The sequence below is a fragment of the Scyliorhinus torazame genome, chromosome 18 (assembly GCF_047496885.1).
Source record: "Scyliorhinus torazame isolate Kashiwa2021f chromosome 18, sScyTor2.1, whole genome shotgun sequence".
Taxonomy (NCBI): Eukaryota; Metazoa; Chordata; class Chondrichthyes; order Carcharhiniformes; family Scyliorhinidae; genus Scyliorhinus; species Scyliorhinus torazame.
In genome coordinates this window covers 81,293,051-81,307,807 of record NC_092724.1, presented here as the reverse complement: position 1 = coordinate 81,307,807, position 14,757 = coordinate 81,293,051, and the positions used below count along the sequence as shown (strand labels likewise).

The following is a 14,757-nucleotide window of genomic DNA, read 5'->3' as shown; positions in this document are numbered from 1 at the left end:
GCAGCACCATGAAGAAGAATTAACAACGCAAGAACTTTCTCCGCAACCCTCGATAGCATGGTACCTGCATTACCTGGTCCTACCGGAAAAAGGCGACAGCAATACTGGCCATCTTTTTTAACAGGGGGTGAATGTGATAATACCAGGTATTGCGGTACCAGAGAGAGGAATAACCATTGGCTAGACCGCGGGGTCTACCATTGGGCAATGTACATAGCCCCGCCCTGAGAGGCGGGGTATAAGAACCAGTGCTGTCCCCAGCAGCCTTCACTTCTGTAACTTTGCTGCTGGGTACAGTTCTATCTGATTAAAGCTGAATCGATATGACTCCACGTGGACTCAAGCGTATTGATTGTGCATCAAGAGGTCTACAAGATTATGAGTGGCATGGACAGCGTGGATAGTCAGATGCTCTTTCCTGGGGTAAGAGAATCAAGTACATGGGGACATAGGTTTAAAGTGCGTGGGGAAAAGTTTAGAACAGATGTGTGAGGTAGGTCTTTTACACAGAGGGTGGTAAATATTTGGAACATGCTGCCTGGGGAGATGGTGGGAGCAAGTACGATAGTGGCATTTAAGTGACATAGAACATAGAACGATACAGTGCAGTACAGGCCATTCGGCCCACGATGTTGCACCGACATGGGAAGTCAAAAAACAAAAGCCATCTAACCGACACTATGCCATTATCATCCATATGCTTATCCAATAAACTTTTAAATGCCTTCCATGTTGGCGAGTTCACTACTGTTGCAGGTAGGGCATTCCACGGCCTCACCACTCTTTGCGTAAAGAACCTACCTCTGACCTCTGTCCTATATCTATTACCCCTCAGTTTAAGGCTATGTCTCCTCGTGCTAGCCATTTCCATCCGCGGGAGAAGGCGCTACCCTACCACTGTCCACCCTATCTAACCCCCTGATCATTTTGTATGCCTCTATTAAGTCTCCTCTTAACCTTCTTCTCTCTAACGAAAACAACCTCAAGTCCATCAGCCTTTCCTCATAAGATTTTCCCTCCATACCAGGCAACATCCTGGTAAATCTCCTCTGCACGCGCTCCAAAGCTTCCACGTCCTTCCTATAATGAGGTGACCAGAACTGTACGCAATACTCCAAATGCGGCCGTACCAGAGTTTTGTACAGTTGCAACATGACCTCATGACTCCGGAACTCAATCCCTCTACCAATAAAGGCCTTCTTCACAACCCTATCAACCTGGGTGGCAACTTTCAGGGATCTATGTACATGGACACTGAGATCCCTCTGCTCATCCACACTTCCAAGAATTTTACCATTAGCCAAATATTCCGCATTCCTGTTATTCCTTCCAAAGTGAATCACCTCACACTTCTCTACATTAAACTCCATCTGCCACCTCTCAGCCCAGCTCTGCAGCTTATCTATGTCTCTCTGTAACCTGTAACACCCTTCCGCACTGTTGACAACACCACCGACTTTAGTGTCGTCTGCAAATTTACTCACCCACCCTTCTGCGCCCTCCTCTAGGTCATTTATAAAAATGACAAAACAGCAACGGCCCCAGAACAGATCCTTGTGGTACGCCACTTGTAACTGAACTCCATTCTGAACATTTCGCATCAACCACCACCCTCTGTCTTCTTTCAGCTAGCCAATTTCTGATCCACATCTCTAAATCGGCTGGACAAATATAGTGGGAATGGAAGGATATGGACTACGTAAGTGCAGACAGTTTTAGTTTAGGCAGGTATAATGGTTGGCGCAGCCTTGAAGGGCCAAAGGGCCTGTTAGCTATGTGGAGAGGCTGAATAGACTCGGGCTGTTTTCATGATAAAGACTGAGTTTGAGGGGGAGTGACGTGATCGAGGTCTATGATTATGAGGGGCATGGACAGAGTGGATGGACAGGCACTCTTTCCCAGGGTGGAGGGGACAGTCACCAGAGGTTTAAGATCCGTGGGGCAAAGTTTAGAGGAGATGTGCGAGGCAGTTATTTTATGCAGAGGGTGGTGAGTGACTGGAATGTGTTGCCAGGGAAGGCGTGGAAGCAGATACATTAACAGCATTCAAAAGGCATCTTTACAAACACATGGATAGGATGGGTATAGAGGGGATACGGCACAAGGAAGTGCTGAGGGTTTTGGCAAACGTTGGTAACATGACCGGTACAGGCTTGGAGGGCCGAAGGACCTGTTCCTGTGCTGTAAATGTTCTTTGTTCCTGTGCTGTATTCTTTGTTCTTTGAGTTTGAGTTGTCATGATATTGATGTTTGCCCCCCTCGCTCCCATTTCTGCTGCAGGGGTACAGATTTTAATTTTTGCTGGCATACTTTTCCATGGGCTCTGTCAGCCTTTGGTACCTCACATCGCTGGTTATTGTGAGCGTGGGTGGGAAGTTTGGGGTCCTGCGTACTCACCGAACCCACTTTGCAAGGTATACAGATCCATGTATACTCATTCTACCCAAAAAATTAGATTCTGTGCAACAGAATTTACAGCATAGACCACGGCCATTAAGCCCAACTGGTCTGTGCCAGTGTTTATACCCTACATGTGCCTCCCCTCACTCCTCTTCATCTGACGCTTTCAACATATCCTATTATTTTCATACCCATGTACTTGTTAGCAATTCTGGAAAGTGTAAAAATAGATAAGTCCCCTGAGCCGGATGGGATTTATCCTAGGATTCTCTGGGAAGCTAGGGAGGAGATTGCTGAGCTTTGATCTTTAAGTCATCTTTGTCTACAGGAATAGTGCCAGAAGACTGGAGGATCGCAAATGCTGTCCCCTTGTTCAAGAAGGGAAGTAGAGACAACCCCGCTAACTATAGAACAGTGAGCCTTACTTCTGTTGTAGGCAAAATCTTGGTAAGATTTACAAGAGATAGGATGTATAATCATCTGGAAAGGAATAATTTGATTAGAGATAGTCAACACGGTTTTGTGAAGGGTAGGTCGTGCCTCACAAACCTTATTGAGTTCTTTGAGAAGGTGACCAAACAGGTGGATGAGGGTAAAGCAGTTGATGTGGTGTATATGGATTTCAGAAAAGCGTTTGATAAGGTTCCCCACGGTAGGCTACTGCAGAAAATACGGAGGCATGGGATTCAGGGTGATTTAGCAATTTGGATCAGAAATTGGCTAGCTGGAAGAAGACAAAGGGTGGTGGTTGATGGGAAATGTTCAGACTGGAGTCCAGTTACTAGTGGTGTACTGGGGCCACTGCTGTTTGTCATTTTTATAAATGACCTGGATGAGGGCGTCGAAGGATGGGTGAGTAAGTTTGCAGATGACACTAAAGTCGGTGGAGTTGCGGACAGTGCGGAAGGATGTTACAAGTTACAGAGGGACATAGATAAGCTGAGAGGTGGCAAATGGAGTTAGCTCTGTGCCACCGTAATACTGTCCTTGACTAACAATGCCACCCCTCCCCCTCTTTTACCATCTTCTCTGAGCTTACTGAAATATCTAAACCCCGGCACCTGCAACAACCATTCCTGTCCCTGCTCTGTCCATGTCTCCGAAATGGCCACAACATCGAAGTCCCATGTACCAACCCACCTTATTCCGGATGCTCCTGGCATTGAAAAAGACACACTTTAAACCACCTTCCTGCCTGGTACACTCCTGCAACTTTGAAACCTTACTCATGACCTCACTACTCTCAACCTCCTGTATACTGGAGCTACAACTCCGGTTCCCAAGCCCCTGCTGAACTAGTTTAAACACTCCCGAAGAGCATTAGCAAATTTCCCCCCCAGGATATTGGTACCCCTCTGGTCCAGGTGTAGACCATCCTGTTTGTAGAGGTCCCACCGACCCCAGAATGAGCCCCAATTATCCAGAAATCTGAAACCCTCCCTCCTGCACCATCCCTGTAGCCACGTGTTCAACTCCTCTCTCTCCCTATTCCTCGTCTCGCTAGCACGTGGCACGGGTAACAACCCAGAGATAATAACTCTGTTTGTCCTAGATCTAAGTTTCCACCCTAGCTCCCTGAATTCCTGCCTTACATTCTTATCCCTTTTCCTACCTATGTCGTTGGTACCTATGTGGACCACAACTTGGGGCTGCTCCCCCTCCCCCTTAAGGATCCCGAAAACACGATCCGAGACATCACGGACCCTGGCACCTGGGAGGCAACACACCAACCGCGAGTCTCTCTCGTTTGCACAGAATCTCCTATCTATCCCCCTAAGTATGGAGTCTCCAATGACTAATGCTCTGCTCCTCTCCCTCCTCCACTTCTGAGCAACAGGGACAGACTCTATGCCAGAGACCTGTACCCCATGGCTTACCCCTGGTAAGCCTCCCCCCCCCCCCCCAACAGTATCCAAAGCGGTATACGTGTTACTAAGGGGAACGACCACAGGGGATTCCTGTACTGACTGCTTCCTCCCAGCCCCTCTCACCGTGTCCCATCTATCTTTATTCTTCGGAGTAACCACATCCCTGAAGCTTCTATCTATGACCACCTCTGCCTCCCGAATGATCCGAAGTTCAACCAGCTCCAGCTCCAGTTCCCTAATGCGGTTTCTGAGGAGCTGGAGATGGGTGCAATTCAGCAGGGACCCTCGCATCAAACATTCTGCAGGAGGAACAGTGCACTACCTTCCCTGCCAACCCCTCTGGATAAAAAAAAGATAAAGAAAGAAAGAGCTTACCTGTTATTCACTCCCCTTCTCAGCAAGCACTCACTCAGCAACCTCTGCGCCCCGCCCGATAACACCTGAGGGAAAATAAAAGAAAAATTACTTACCAGTCACCAGCCAATCCCTTACCTGCAGGCTGTGACGTCACGGTTCAACTTCTTTCTACTTCTACCTGCCCTCGAGCCTTCCTCTTGATCTTTACAGCGGTTGTTTTTTTTTTTGGTTAGAGGAGGAGGTAGGGAGGGAAACACTGAAGAAGTGTTTCGGGTTTAAGTGTCACTTGATAACAGCTCCTCCACAAACCACCTTCAAATTAGAGTGACCGCACCGGACGTATGCACATTTTCCCCGCAACAGCCAATCAGCATCCCCGCTCTACTGCCCTCTGCTGGATGCTTGTCTTCACTTGAACAGCTAGGGTCTCTTGCACAGGTACACCTTCACGTTAGAGTGACCGCACCAGACGTATGCAAAGTTTTCCCGCAACAGCCCATCAGCAGCTCCGCTCTACTGCCCTCTGCTGGATCATGAGACATGAAGGTTCAGTTAGGGCGCTCGAGAGTTACAAGTTAGCTAGGAAGGACCTAAAGAGAGAGCTAAGAAGAGCCAGGAGGGGACATGGGAAGTCTTTGGCAGGTAGGATCAAGAATAGCCCTAAAGCTTTCTATAGATATGTCAGAAATAAAAGAATGACTAGGGTAAGAGTAGGGCCAGTCAAGGACAGTAGTGGGAAGTTGTGCTTGGAGTCCGAGGAGATAGGAGAGGTGCTAAATGAATATTTTTCGTCAGTATTCACACAGGAAAAAGACAATGTTGTCGAGGAGCATACAGAGATTCAGGCTACTAGACTAGAAGGGCTTGAGGTTTATAAGGAGGAGGTGTTAGCAATTCTGGAAAGTGTGAAAATAGAAAAGTCCCCTGGGCCGGATGGGATTTATCCTAGCATTCTCTGGGAAGCTAGGGAGGAGATTACTGAGCCTTTGTTTTTGATCTTTAAGTCATCTTTGTCTACAGGAATAGTGTCAGAAGACTGGAGGATAGCAAATGTTGTCCCCTTGTTCAAGAAGGGGAGTAGAGACAACGCCGGTAACTATAGACCAGTGAGACTTACTTCTGTTGTGGGCAAAATCTTGGCAAGGTTTATAAGAGATAGGATGTATAAATCATCTGGAAATGAATAATTTGATTGGAGATAGTCAACACGGTTTTGTGAAGGGTAGGTCGTGCCTCACAAACCTTATTGAGTTCTTTGAGAAGGTGACCAAACACGTGGATGAGGGTAAAGCAGTTGATGTGGTGTATATGGATTTCACTAAAGCGTTTGATAAAGTTCCCCACGGTAGGCTACTGCAGAAAATACGGAGGCATGGGATTCAGGGTGATTTAGCAGTTTGGATCAGAAATTGGCTAGCTGGAAGAAGACAAAGGGTGGTGGTTGATGGGAAATGTTCAGACTGGAGTCCAGTTACTAGTGGTGTACCACAAGGATCTATTTTGGGGCCACTGCTGTTTGTCATTTTTATAAATGACCTGGAGGAGGGCGTAGAAGGATGGGTGAGTAAATTTGCAGATGACACTAAAGTCGGTGGAGTTGTGGACAGTGCGGAAGGAGGTTACAAGTTACAGAGGGATATAGATAAGCTGCAGTGCTAGGCTGAGAGGTGGCAAATGGAGTTTAATGCAGAAATGTGTCAAGCTGATTCATTTTGGAAGGAATAACAGGAAGACAGAGTACTGGGCTAATTGTACGATTCTTGGCAGTGTGGATGAGCAAAGGGATCTCGGTGTCCATGTACATAGATCCCTGAAAGTTGCCACCCAGGTTGAGAGGGTTGTTAAGAAGGCGTACGGTGTGTTAGCTTTTATTGGTCGAGGGATTGAGTTTCGGAACCATGAGGTCATGTTGCAGCTGTACAAAACTCTGGTGCGGCCGCATTTGGAGTATTGCGTGCAATTCTGGTCGCCGCATTATAGGAAGGATGTGGACGCATTGTTTCCAGAGGAGATTTACCAGAATGTTGCCTGGTCTGGAGGGAAGATCTTGTGAGGAAAGGCTGAGGGAATTGAGGCTGTTTTCGTTAGAGAGAAGAAGGTTAAGAGGTGACTTAATTGAGACATACAAGAAGATCAGAGGATTGGATAGGGTGGACAGTGTGAGCCTTTTTCCTCGGATGATGATGTCTAGCACGAGGGGACATAGCTTTAAATTGAGGGGAGATAGATATAGGACAGATGTCAGAGGTAGGTTCTTTACTCAGAGAGTAGTATGGGCGTGGAATGCCCTACCAACAACAGTAGTGGACTCGCCAACACTAAGGACATTCAAATGGTCATTGGATAGACATATGGACGATAAGGGCCTTTAGAGTCGTTTCACAGGTCAGCGCAACATGGAGGGCCGAAGGGCCTGTACTGCGCTGCAATGTTCTATGTCTAATACTGAAGAAAAGTACTCGTTCAAGACCTCTCCTATCTCTTCAGACTCAATACACAATCTCCCGCTACTGTCCTTGATTGGACCTACCCTCGCTCTAGTCATTCTCATATTTCTCACATATGTGTAAAAGGCCTTGGGGTTTTCCTTGATCCTACCCGCCAAAGATTTTTCATGCCCTCTCTTAGCTCTCCTAATCCCTTTCTTCAGTTCCCTCCTTGTATCCCTCCAGCGCCCTGTCTGAACCTTGTTTCCTCAGCCTTACATAAGTATCCTTCTTCCTCTTAACACGACATTCAACCTCTTGTCAACCATGGTTCCCTCACTCGACCATCTCTTCCCTGCCTGACAGGGACAGACATATCAAGGACACGTAGTATCTGTTCCTTGAACAAGTTCCACATTTCAATTGTGTCCTCCCCTGACAGGCTATGTTCCCAACTTAGGCACTTCAGTTCTTGTCTGACAGCATCGTATTTACCCTTCCCCCAATTGTAAACCTTGCCCTGTTGCATGCACCTATCCCTCTCCATTACTAAAGTGAAAGTCACAGAATTGTGGTCACTATCTCCAGAATGCTCCCCACTAACAAATCTATCGCTTGCCCTGGTTCATTACCAAGTCCCAAATCCAATATGGCCTCCCCTCTGGTCGGACAATATACATACTCGGCGCAATTCTCCGCTTCCGCGCTGGTTGGGATAATCGCCCAGCGCGCCATTTTTCCCCGCGACGTCGGTCCAACGCCCTCCAGCGATTCACCCAAGCGGCGAGAACGGCCCCGTCGATTTCTGCGCGGCGCAGGCCGGAGAATCGCCCGGGACACCCAGAATAGTGATTCTTCGCTACACCCGCTATTTCCTTCCCAGATGGGCCGAGCGACCTGCCCAATACGACGGCTTCCCACCGGCGCCATCCACACCTGGTCGCTGCCGGTGGGAACAGCGCGGGAACGCTGGGTGGGCGGCCTGTGGGAGGGCTAGGGGGTTCTTTCACTGGGGTAGGACTCAAAAGGGGTCTGGCCCGCAATCGGTGCCCACCGATCGGCAGGCCGGCCTCTCTGAAGGAGGACCTCCTTTCCTCCGTGCCCCGCAAGATCCATCCGACATCTTCTTGCGGGGCGGCCTCGGGGAGGAAGGCAACCACGCATGCGCGGGTTGGCGCCGGCCAACCTGCACATGCGTAGGTGACGTCAGTTAAGTGGCGGATGACGCAGCACCGCTTTTATGCGGCGCCAATGCCCGGCGCGCTGACGACGCTGCTTTCGCGACACGCCCCCCGATATTCTCGCGGCTCCGATCCTAGCCCATATTCGGGCCCTGAATCGGTCTAGAACGGGCCCATTTCGCGCCGTCGTGAACCTCGACGGCGTTCACGACGGCGTGGGCACCTAGTCGCGGGAGCGGAGAATCATTAGAAAAGCTTCCTGGACACACTGCACAAACATACACTAAGGTCCGGGAGGCTTCCAGCGTCCTGGATGGCTTCATCTGCAGAAAGTGCACCCAACTGGAGCTCCTCACAGACCGCATGGTTCGGTTGGAGCAGCAATTGGATGCACTTAGGAGCATGCAGGTGGCGGAAAGCATCATAGATCGCAGTTATGTAAATGTGGTCACACACCAGGTGTAGGCAGAGAAATGGGTGACCACCAGAAAGGGAAGGCAGTCAGTGCAGGAATCCCCTGTGGTTGTCCCCCTCTCGAACAGGTATACCCCTTTGGATACTGTCGGGGGGGATAGCCTATCAGGGGAAAACAGCAGTGGCACCACGGCTGGCTCTGATGTTCAGAAGGGAGGGTCAAAGCGCAGAAGAGCAATAGTAATAGGGGACTCTATAGTCAGGGGCACAGATAGGCGCTTCTGTGGACGTGAAAGAGACTCCAGGATGGTATGTTGCCTCCCTGGTGCCAGGGTCCAGGATGTCTCCGAACGGGTAGAGGGCATCCTGAAGGGGGAGGGCAAACAGGCAGAGGTCGTTGTACATATTGGTACTAATGACATAGGCAGGAAGGGGCATGAGGTCCTGCAGCAGGAGTTCAGGGAGCTAGGCAGAAAGTTAAAAGACAGGACTTCTAGGGTTGTAATCTCGGGATTACTCCCTGTGCCACGTGCCAGTGAGGCTAGAAATAGGAAGATAGAGCAGCTAAACACGTGGCTAAACAGCTGGTGTAGGAGGGAGGGTTTCCGTTATCTGGACCACTGGGAGCTCTTCCGGGGCAGGTGTGACCTATATAAGAAGGTCGGGTTGCATCTAAACCGGAGAAGCATAAATATCCTGGCCGCGAGGTTTGCTAGTGTCACACGGGAGGGTTTAAACTAGTATGGCAGGGGGGTGGGCACGGGAGCAATAGGTCAGAAGGTGAGAGCATTGAGGGAGAACTAGGGAATAGGGACAGTGGGGCTCAGAGGCAGAGCAGACAGGGAGAAGTTGCTGAACACAGCGGGTCTGGTGGCCTGAAGTGCATATGTTTTAATGCAAGAAGTATTACGGGTAAGGCAGATGAACTTAGAGCTTGGATTAGCACTTGGAACTATGATGTTGTTGCCATTACAGAGACCTGGTTGAGGGAAGGGCAGGATTGGCAGCTAAACGTTTCAGGATTTAGATGTTTCAGGCGGGATAGAGGGGGATGTAAAAGGGGAGGCGGAGTTGCGCTACTGGTTCGGGAGAATATCACAGCTGTACTGCGGGAGGACACCTCAGAGGGCAGTGAGGCTATATGGGTAGAGATCAGGAATACGAAGGGTGCAGTCACAATGTTGGGGGTTTACTACAGGCCTCCTAACAGCCAGCGGGAGATAGAGGAGCAGATAGGTAGACAAATTTTGGAAAAGAGTAAAAACAACAGGGTTGTGGTGATGGGAGACTTCAACTTCCCCAATGTTGACTGGGACTCACTTAGTGCCAGGGGTTTAGACGGGGCGGAGTTTGTAAGGAGCATCCAGGAGGGCTTCTTAAAACAATATGTAGACAGTCCAACTAGGGAAGGGTTGGCACTGGACCTGGTATTGGGGAATGAGCCCGGCCAGGTGGTAGATGTTTCAGTAGGGGAGCATTTCGGTAACAGTGACCACAATTCAGTAAGTTTTAAAGTACTGGTGGACAAGGATAAGAGTGGTCCTAGGATGAATGTGCTAAATTGGGGGAAGGCTAATTATAACAATATTAGGCGGGAACTGAAGAACATATATTGGGGGCGGATGTTTGAGGGCAAATCAACATCTAACATGTGGGAGGCTTTCAAGTGCCAGTTGAAAGGAATTCAGGACCGGCATGTTCCTTTGAGGAAGAAGGATAAATACAGCAATTTTCGGAAACCTTGGATAACGAGAGATATTGTAGGCCTCGTCAAAAAGAAAAAGGAGGCATTTGTCAGGGCTAAAAGGCTGGGAACAGACAAAGCCTGCGTGGAATATATGGAAAGTAGGACGTAACTTAAGCAAGGAGTCAGGAGGGCTAGAAGGGGTCACGAAAAGTCATTGGCAAATAGGGTTAAGGAAAATCCCAAGGCTTTTTACACGTACATAAAAAGCAAGAGGGTAGCCAGGGAAAGGTTTGGCCCACTGAAGGATAGGCAAGGGAATCTATGTGTGGAGCCAGAGGAAATGGGTGAGGTACTAAATGAATATTCACCAAAGAGAAGAAATTGGTAGATGTTGAGTCTGGAGAAGGGTGTGTAGATAGCCTGGGTCACATTGAGATCCAAAAAGACGAGGTGTTGGGTGTCTTAAAAAATATTAAGGTAGATAAGTCCCCAGGGCCTGATGGGATCTACCCCAGAATACTGAAGGAGGCTGGAGAGGAAATTGCTGAGGCCTTGACAGAAATCTTTGGATCCTCACTGTCTTCATGGGATGTCCCGGAGGACTGGTGAATAGCCAATGTTGTTCCTCTGTTTAAGAAGGGTAGCAAGGGTAATCCAGGGAACTACAGGCCGGTGAGCCTTACTTCAGTGGTAGGGAAATTACTGGAGAGAATTCTTCTAGACAGGATTTAATCCCATTTGGAAGCAAATGGACGTATTAGTGAGAGGCAGCATGGTTTTGTGAAGGGGAGGTAGTGTCTCACTAACTTGATAGAGTTTTTCGAGGAGGTCACTAAGATGATTGATGCAGGTAGGGCAGTGGATGTTGTCTGTATGGACTTCAGTGAGGCCTTTGACAAGGTCCCTCATGATAGACTAGTACAAAAGGTGAAGTCACACGGGATCAGGGGTGAGCTGGCAAGGTGGATACAGAACTGGCTAGGTCATAGAAGGCAGAGAGTAGCAATGGAAGGATGCTTTTCTAATTGGAGGGCTGTGACCAGTAGTTTTCCACAGGGATCAGTGTTGGGACCTTTGCTGTTTGTAGTATATATAAATGATTTGGAGGAAAATGTAACTGGTCTGATTAGTAAGTTTGCAGACGACACAAAGGTTGGTGGAATTGCGGATAGCGATGAGGACTGTCAGAGGATACAGCAGGATTTAGATTGTTTGGAGACTTGGGAGGAGAGATGGCAGATGGAGTTTAATCTGGACAAATGTGAGGTAATGCATTTTGGAAGGTCTAATGCAGGTAGGGAATATACAGTGAATGGTAGAACCCTCAAGAGTATTGAAAGTCAAAGAGATCTAGGAGTACAGGTCCACAGGTCATTGAAAGGGGCAACACAGGTGGAGAAGGTAGTCAAGAAGGCATGCGGCATGCTTGCCTTCATTGGCCGGGGCATTGAGTAATAGAATTGGCAAGTCATGTTGCAGCTGTATAGAACCTTAGTTAGGCCACACTTGGAGTATAGTGTTCAATTCTGGTCGCCACACTACCAGAAGGGTGTGGAGGCTTTAGAGAGAGTGCAGAAGAGATTTACCAGAATGTTGCCTGGTATGGAGGGCATTAGCTATGAGGAGCGGTTGAATAAACTCGGTTTGTTCTCACTGTAACGAAGGAGGTTGAGGGGAGACCTGATAGAGGTCTACAAAATTATGAAGGGCATAGACAGAGTGGATAGTCAGAGGCTTTTCCCCAGGGTAGAGGGGTCAATTACTAGGGGGCATAGGTTTAAGGTGAGAGGGGCAAGGTTTAGAGTAGATGTACGAGGCAAGTTTTTTACGCAGAGGGTAGTGGGTGCCTGGAACTCGCTACCGGAGGAGGTGGTGGAAGCAGGGACGATAGTGACATTTAAGGGGCATCTTGACAAATACATGAATAGGATGGGAATAGAGGGATACGGACCCAGGAAGTGAAGAAGATTGTAGTTTAGTCGGGCAGCATGGTCGGCACGGGCTTGGAGGGCCGAAGGGCCTGTTCCTGTGCTGTACATTTCTTTGTTCTTTGTAACACCACCCCATCCAAACTATTTGATCTAAAGAGTTTCCACTCAATATTTGGGAAGTTGAAGTCACCCATGGCTACCACCCTGTGACCTTTCCAAAATCTGTTTCCCAATCTGTTCCTCCATATCTCTGCTGCTATTGGGGGCCCTATAGAAAACTCCCAACAAGGTGACTGCTCCTTTCCTATTTCTGACTTCTCAGTAGGCAGATCCTCCTCGAACTGCCTTTCTGCAGCTGTTATCCTATCTCTAATTCACAATGCCACCCCCCCCACTCTTTTACCATCCTCCCTAATCTTATTGAAACATCTATAACCAGGGACCTCCAACAACCATTTCTGCCCTTCTATCCAAGTTTCTGTGATGGCCACCACATCGTAGTCCCAAGTACTGATCCATGCCTTAAGTTCACCCACCTTATTGCTGATGCTTCTTGCGTTGAAGTATACACACTTCAACCTATCTCTGTGCCTGCAAGTACTCTCCTTTGTCAATGTTACCTTCCCCACTGCCTCACTACATGCTTTGGCGTCCGGAACATTGGCTACCTTAGTTGCTGGACTACAAATCCGGTTCCCATTCCCCTGCCAAATTAGTTTAAACCCTCCCGAAGAGTACTAGAAACCCTCCCTCCCAGGATATTGGTGCCCCTCTGGTTCAGATGCAACCCGTCCTGCTTGTACAGGTCCTATCTTCCCCAGAATGCGCTCCAATTATCCAAATACCTGAAGCCCTCCCTCCTACACCATACCTGCAGCCACGTGTTCAACTGTACTCTCTCCCTATTCCTAGCCTCGCTATCACGTAGCACCGGCAACAAACCAGAGATGACAACTCTGTTTGTCCTAGCTTTTAACTTTCAGCCTACCTTCCTAAACACGTTTATTACCTCCACACCCCTTTTCCTACCTACGTAGTTGGTACCAATGCGCACCACGACTTCTGGCTGCTCCGCCTCCCCTTAAGGATCCTGAAGACACGATCCGAGACGTCATGGACCCTGGCACCCGAGGCAACAAACAATCCGAGAGTCTCGCCCGTGCCCACAGAACCGCCTGTCTGTACCTCTAACTATTGAGTCCCCTATAACTAGTGCTCTCCTAATCTCCCCCCTTCCCTTCTGACCCCCAGAGCCGGACCTCGTGCCAGAGATCTGGTCTACATCTACCCTATTAAATCCCTTCATAATTTTAAGATTTTGTTCAGGTCACCCCTCTGAATCTTTTCTAGATAAAAGAGCCCCAGCTGTTCTGTGTTTCCGTACCTCCTCCAATGTCAAATATTGATATTCTTAAAGCTCTTTTAACATGGTAAAGCTTCATGGAAGCATTATCAAACAAAATGTCACACCAATTTCCATAAGGAGATGTTAGGGGCGATGACCAAAAGCTTGGACAAAGAGGAACATCTTAAAGGATGCCAGAGAGAAAGAAAGGTTTGGGGCCGGGGGAAATCCCAGAGCTGGGGGTCTGGCAGCTGAAGGCACGGCTTTCAATAGTGTAGGGATTCTCAAGAGGCCAGATGGGCTGGAGGAGTACAGAGATAGCAATCACAGAAGGATTTGAAAACAAGGTTGAACATTTTAAAATTAGTCGTTGTTTAATGGGAAGCCATCAAGCACAGTGGGTAAATGGAAATTGGTGTGAGTTATGACGTGGGCAGCAGAGCTTTAGGTGAGCTCAAATTTACGGAGGGTAGAATGTGGGAGTTCAGCCAGGAGTGTATTGGAATGATCGAGACTGGGAATAATAAAAGGAGCAGAGGCAAGGACTGAGTCAACCAACAATACGGAAGAAAAACTGGTCTTTGTTATGAAGTGGATTGTAATTGGAAGCTGATGGCAGGGACAGTATGATAATTAGGCTATGAACACTTTCATATTTGGATGGATGCCAAGGAGAGGGATGGATTTGGTGTTATGGGAACAGATTTTTGGTGAGAACTGAAGACTGTGCCTTCAGTCTTCCCAATATTTAGTTACAGGAAATTCTACCTCTCCTTGTTGGACATGGATATTGGACAGGGGGTCTGATAAGGAAAGTGTTCCATTCCCACGATGAACACCCATTCACCTGCTGAAAAAATGCTTTCCATTGGTATCTCAGAGAAACACTCTGCAGTTCAAAAGTTGATAGCCGTAGCTATGCTAGACATCATCAGGGTTGACATTGCCCTGTTACAGGAAATGCAGGTCACTTAACTTGTGGCAGCCAAATTAAGTTTATGTTCTCTCTTATGATTCTTTACAGTGAGTGGAATTTTATTCACCCCGCCCCTACCTCCTGCCATCGGAACTGGCAAAGGACAGCTTCCTTCCTGACTCCCTGCAGTTAAGTCTGAAACAGGAATGCTGAGGATGGCCTCCCTTCCCAG

The 14,757-nt window shown here is 48.3% G+C and overlaps 1 protein-coding gene across 1 annotated transcript in view; it reads left to right on the top strand.

Moving 5' to 3' along the window:
- LOC140395331 (uncharacterized) overlaps positions 1-14,757 on the top strand; it is a 215,191-nt gene that overhangs the window by 141,541 nt on the left and 58,893 nt on the right. The gene's annotated exons all lie outside the window — the stretch shown is intronic.